Source organism: Suricata suricatta, chromosome 11 (genome assembly GCF_006229205.1).
Source record: "Suricata suricatta isolate VVHF042 chromosome 11, meerkat_22Aug2017_6uvM2_HiC, whole genome shotgun sequence".
Lineage (NCBI taxonomy): Eukaryota > Metazoa > Chordata > Mammalia > Carnivora > Herpestidae > Suricata > Suricata suricatta.
The window spans coordinates 53,165,178-53,171,531 of record NC_043710.1 but is presented as its reverse complement, the minus strand read 5'-3'; the positions used below and the strand labels follow the sequence as shown (position 1 = coordinate 53,171,531).

The following is a 6,354-nucleotide window of genomic DNA, read 5'->3' as shown; positions in this document are numbered from 1 at the left end:
TCCACATTCATGTCCTGCTGGCCAGTATCTGCATTCTGGCTCCTCCTATGCTAAATCCCATCATTTATGGGATAAAGACCAAAGAGTTCCTTTACCAGGTGGTTCATGTGTTGTTTACGAGGCAGAAATTACATTGATGTGGAAGCTGGCATTCCTTTTCATTAGAAAGTCTCTCCATGGATGAGCTTTAGCACCAGTTTAGGGCTGCAGCTAAGATGCTAGTCCAATGACTCCAGGTGTTGCTGTTTCTAGTGAAATGCATCAGTGTGATTTTTGTACATGTTTCTTCCAAGGTCTCTAATATGTCATTAAATATCAGTGTCTTTGGGGCTTGGTTAACTTTCTCCCCATAGAACTAAGAAGTAGATCAGGGCACTTCTCTGTGTCTCATTCGCTTACCTCTCTAACCGTAGGCTGGAGAATTACATGAGATGAATCTTTGAAAGTGATTTTCTTCTGGCAGTTGCTAAACTATTCTTTTCATCCTTGTGACTTATTTATTTTATAACTGGCAGTTTGTACATCTTAATCTCCTTCACCTAGTTTCTCCCATCCCCAGACCCCTCTTCCCTCTGGCAGCTAGCAGTTTGTTTTCTGAATTGATGAATCTATTGCTGTTTGCTTGTAATCCCCGTGAGTTCTCCCCTCTCTGTGGCTCTGAGCCCTTTTCATACTTTATTTTCCTCTACCACGTGTCTGTTCTTGCTCCTGCTGGAGCCAGTTATTGTATAGACCTGGTTTTATCCCACCTTGATTATTTATTTGTGTATCTCCATATCCCTTCAGGTAAATATGTTTGGCAAGGAACGCACTTCTGTGCATTCTCTGCATTACTTGTTCCACCCACAACAGTTTGTAGCACATTTTAAGACTGTTAGATATTTGTTGAAAGAATGAGTAACGAGAAGATGAGTGAATGAACCATATGAAAGTAGTTGTTGGCCGAAACTCTTCAGAATCTGGGTACCCTGATTGCCTAGTGATTTCCACGTAGTCAAATCATTGATCTTTTCCTATGTTCTTTTGTTTTTCACATCGGTTTTCCTCACTTTAAGATAAGTCCATTACTCACTAGTTTTATTTCATTTGTTTTGGAGTATAAATTTTATATTTAATATTTTAATAGCATCTGTTCATTTAAAAAAGTTAGGGGAAACATTGTAATCATCACAATAATCACACCCAGACACATAATCATTAATTTTTGGAAAATATTTTGTTGTTTATGAATATTCTCAAGCACTGATCTGTTGTATAATGATTTTTATGACTTACATTTTTTAAAATTTATAATTTATTATCAAGCTGGTTTCCATATAACACCAAGTTCTCTTCCCCACACATGCCCTCCTCCATGCCCATCATCCCCTTTTTCCTTTCCCCTCCCCCCCTTAAGACCTCAGTTTGTTTTCAGTATTCAAGAGTCTCTCATGATTTGCCTCCTTCCCTCTGAGTCTTTCTCCCCTCTTTCCCTCTCCATAGTCCTCTGTTATGTTTCTCTTGTTAGACCTATGAGTGAAAACATATGGTATCTGTCCTTCTCTGCCTGACTTATTTCGCTTAGCATGACCCTCGAGTTCCATCCACTTTGCTACAAATCGCCAGATTTCATACTTTCTCATTGCCATGTAGTATTCCATTGTATATGTAAACCACATCTTCTTGATCCATTCATCAGGTGATGGACATTTAGGCTTTTTCCATGATTTGGCTATGGTTGCCAGTGCCGCTATGAACATTGGGGTACATGTGCCCTTATGCCTCAGCCCTTCTCTATCACTTGGGTAAATCCCTAGCAGTGTTATTCCTGGGTCATAGGGGAGTTCTACTGATAGTTTTTTGAGGAACCTTCACACTGTTTTCCAGAGTAGCTGTACCAGTTTACATTCTCACCAACAGTGTCAGAGGCTGCCCATTTCTCCACATCCTCACCAGCATCTATAGTCCCTTGATTTGTTCATTTTTGCCAATATGATTGGCATGAGGTGGTATCTCAGTGTGGTTTTGATTTGTATTTCCCTTATGATGAGTGACGCTGAGCATTATTTCATGTGTCTGTTGGGCTCCTGGATATCCTTTTTGGAGAAGTTTCTATTCATGTCTTCTGCCAGTTTCTTCACTGGATTGTTCATTTTTCAGGTGTGGAGTTTGGTGAGTTCCTTGTATTTTGCATACTAGCCCTTTATTCGATATGTCATTTGCAACCATCTTTTCCATTCTGTCGGTTGCCTATTAGTTTTCATGATTGTTTCCATTGCAGTGCAGAAGCTTTTTTTTTGGATGAGGTGTCAATAGTTCACTTTTGCATTTGATTCCCTTGCCGTTGGGGTATGTGTCACGTAGGAAATTGCTGCAGTAGAGGTCAAGGAGGCTGTTTCCTGCTTTATGCTCTAGGGTTTTGATGGTTTCCTGTTTCACGTTCAGGTCCTTCATCCATTTTGAGTTTATTTTTGTGTATGGTGTGAAAACGTGGTCTAGTTTCATTTTTTTGCATGTTGATGTCCACTTCTCCCAGCACCATCTCTTCTTTAACAGGCTGTCTTTTTTCCATTGGATACTCTTTCCTGCTTTGTCAAAGATTTTGGCCATACATTTGTGAGTCCAGTTTTGTGTTCTCTATTCTATTCCATTGTTCTATGTGTCTGTTTTTCTGCCAATACCATACCGTCTTGATGATGACAGCTTTGTATTTCAGGCTAAAATTTGGGCTTGTGATGCCTCCCATTTTGGTTTTCTTCTTCAATATTACTTTGGCTATTTGGGGTCTTTTGTAACTCCATACGAATTTTAGGATAATTTGTTGTAGTTTTGAGAAGAATGCTGGTGCAATTTTGATAGGTATTGCATTGAATGTGTAGATTGCTCGGGGTAGTAATGACATTTTAACTTCTGATCCATGAGCATGAAGTGGTTTTCCATTTTTTTGTGTCTTCTTTAATTTCTTTCAAAAGATTTCTATAGTTTTCATTGTACATGTCTTTTACATCATTGGTTAGGTTCATTGCTAGGCATTTTATGGTCTTTTTGTGCAATTGTGAATGGGATAAGTTTCTTGATTTCTCTTTCTATTGCTTCATTATTGGTGTATAAAAATGCAACTGATTTCTGTTCATTGATTTTGAACCCTGTGACTTTGCTGAATTCATGGATGAGTTCTAGTAGGCTTCTGGTGGAGTCTGTTGGGTTTTCCATGTAGATTATCATGTCATCTGTGAAAAGTGAATGTTTGATTTCATCTTTGCCAATTCTGATGCCTTTGACTTTTTTTGTTGTTGTCTTATTGCTGATGCTAAGATTTCTAGCACTATGTTAAACAACAGTGGTGTGAGTGGACATCCCTGTCGTGTCCCTGAAATCAGGGGGAATGCTGTCAGTTTTTCCCCATTGAGGATGATATTAGCTGTGGGCTTTTTGTAAATGGCCTTTATGATGTCTAAGTAAGTTCCTTCTATCCCGACTTTCTCAAGGGGTTTTATTAAGAAAGGATGCTGTATTTTGTCAAATGTTTTTCTGGATCTATCGACAGGATCATATGGTTTTTATCTTTTCTTTTGTTAATGTTATGTATTACACTGATGAATTTGTTAAAACTGAACCAGCCCTGTAACCCAGGAATGAATCCCATTTGATCATGATGGATCATTCTTTTTATATGTTGCTGGATTCGATTTGGTAGTATCTTGTTGAGTATTTTCCCTCTTGTATTCATTAAGGATATTGGCCTGTAGTTCTCTTTTTTTGTTGGGTCTCCATCCAGTTTGGGAATCAAAGTGATGCTGGCTTCATAGAATGAGTTCAGAAGTTTTCCTTCTGTTTTTATTTTTCAGAATAGTTTGAGAAGAATCGTTATTAATTCTACTTGAAATGTCTGGTAGAATTCCCTGGGAAGCTATATGGCCCTGGGCTCTTATTCATTGGGAGTTTTTTGATAACGGATTCTATTTCTTCACTGGTTATTGGTTTGTTCATACTTTCTATCTCTTCCCGTTTGAATTTTGGTAGTGCATGTCTGTTTAAGAATTTTTCCTTTTCTTCCAGGTTGTCTAGTTTGTTGGCATATAATTTCTCATAGTAATCTATGATGATTGCTTGTATTTCTGAGGGATTGGTTGTAATAGATCCATTTTCATTCGTGATTTTGTCTATTTGGGTGTTCTCTTTTTTCTTTCTGTGGATCCTGGCTGGAGGTTTATCAGTTTTGTTTATTTCTTCAAAAGACCAACTCTTGGTTTTATTGATCTGTTCAACTGTTATTTTGGATTCTATATTGTTTATTTCTGCCCTGATCTTTATTATTTCTCTTCTTCTGCTGGATTTGGTGTGCTCTTGCTATTCCCCCATCTAGTTCCTTTATGTGCTCTGTTATTTTTCGAATTTCTGCTTTTTCTAGTTTCTTGAAATTGGGCTGGATTGCAATATACTTTACTCTTAGGACTGCCTTTGCTGCATCCCAGAGAGTTTGGATTGTTGTATTTTCGTCTTCATTTGTTTCCATATATTTTTAAATTTTTTCTCTATTGCCTGATTGGCCCAATCGTCCTTTAGTAGAGCGGTTTTAACCTCCACTTTTTTGGCGATTTTCTAGATTTTTGCCTGTGATTGATTTCTAGTTTCATAGCATTGTGATCTGAAAGTGTGCATGGTATAATCTCAATTTGTTTATATTTATGGAGGGCTGCTTTCAGCCCCAGTATGTGATCTATAAGGAGAATGTGCCATGCGCACTTGAGAAGAAGGTGAATTTTCTGGCTTCAGGATGCAGAGTTCTAAATATATATCTGTCAAATCCATCTGTTTCAATGTATCATTTAGATCCATTGTTTCTTTAGTGATTTTCTGTCTAGTTGATCTATGCATTGCTGTAAGTGGAGTATTAAAGTCCCATGCAGTTAGCACATTCTTTTCAATTAGATTGTTTCTGTTTGTGATTGTTTTATGTATTTGGTTGCTCCCAAATTCAGCTCATAGACATTTATAATTGTTAGCTCTTCCTGATGGAGAGACTCTGTAATTAGTATATAATGTCCTTCTTCATCTTTTGTTTCTGCCTTTACTTTAAAGTACAGTTTGAAATAAAACAAACAAACAAAAAATAAAACAAACAAAAAAACAAAGTCCTGTTTGTTCAATGTAAGTATGGCTACTCCAGCTTTCTTCTGATTACCAGTCACATGATAGATATTTCTCCATCTCCTTACTTTCAACATGAAGGTGACTTCAGGTCTAAAATGAGTCTCTTGTAGAAAGCAAATAGATGGATTTTGTTTTTTATTCATTTTGCTACCCTGTGTCGTTTGATTGGAGCATTCAGTCCATTTACATTCAGTGTTATTATTGAAAAATATGTGCTTAGATTCATTGTGTTCTCTGTAAGGTTCATGCTTGTGGTGGTGCCGCTGGCACCATGTATTCCTTGCAACATTTTCCTTAGAGAGTCCTTCTTAGGATTTTTTATAGGTCTGGTTTGGTGGTCATGAATTCTCTCAATTTTTATTTTGGAACACCTTTATTTCTCCTTCTATTCTGAATGACAGGATTCCTGGATAAAAGATTTTTGACTGCATATGTTTTTGTTCATCACATTGAAGATTTCCTGCCATTCCTTTCTGGCTGGCCAAGTTTCTGTAGATAGGTCTGTAACCACTCTGATAGGTTTCCCTTTGTACGTTACGGCCCTTTTCTCCCTAGCTGCTTTCATAATTCTCCTTTTACCTTTATATTTTGCCAGTTTTACTATGATACATCGTGCCGAATGTCGATTCAAGTTACATCTTAAAGGGATTCCCTACCTCTCTTGGATTTCACTATTTCCTTCCTCAGAATGGGGAAGTTCTCAGCTATAATTTGATCAAGCACCGCTTCAGGACATTTTTCTATTTTTTCTTCTTCAGGAATTTTTATGATATGGATATTGTTTCTTTTGATTGTATCAGTCAGGTCTTGAATTTTCCTTTAGTGGTCTTGTGTCAATTTCTTTCCCTTTTTCTCGGCTGCCTCTTTTCCTATTCCTGTATCTTCTAATTCACGTATTCTCCTCTCTACCTCTTCAATTGGTGCAGTGGTAGCATCTATTTTATCATGCACCTCACTTATAGCAGTTTTATTCCCAATATTTTATTGTCAAGTTATTTTCCATACAACACCCAGTGCTCTTCCCCACAAGTGCCCTCCACCATCACCGCCACCTTTTTTCCCCCTCCCCCTTCCCCTTCAACTCTCAGTTCATTTTCAGCATTCAATTGTCTCTCAAGTTTTGTATCCCTCTCTCTCCCCAACTCTCTGTCCCTCCTCCGCTCCCCCTGGTTCTCCATTAGGTCTCTCATGTTTTCCTGTTAGACCTATGAGTGCAAACAT

General features: G+C 37.8%; 1 pseudogene; it reads left to right on the top strand.

The window, feature by feature from the left end:
* The window catches only part of LOC115272598, a 25,698-nt pseudogene extending 25,561 nt beyond the window's left edge, over positions 1-137 (top strand).
* The last annotated feature ends 6,217 nt before the right edge of the window (positions 138-6,354 follow it).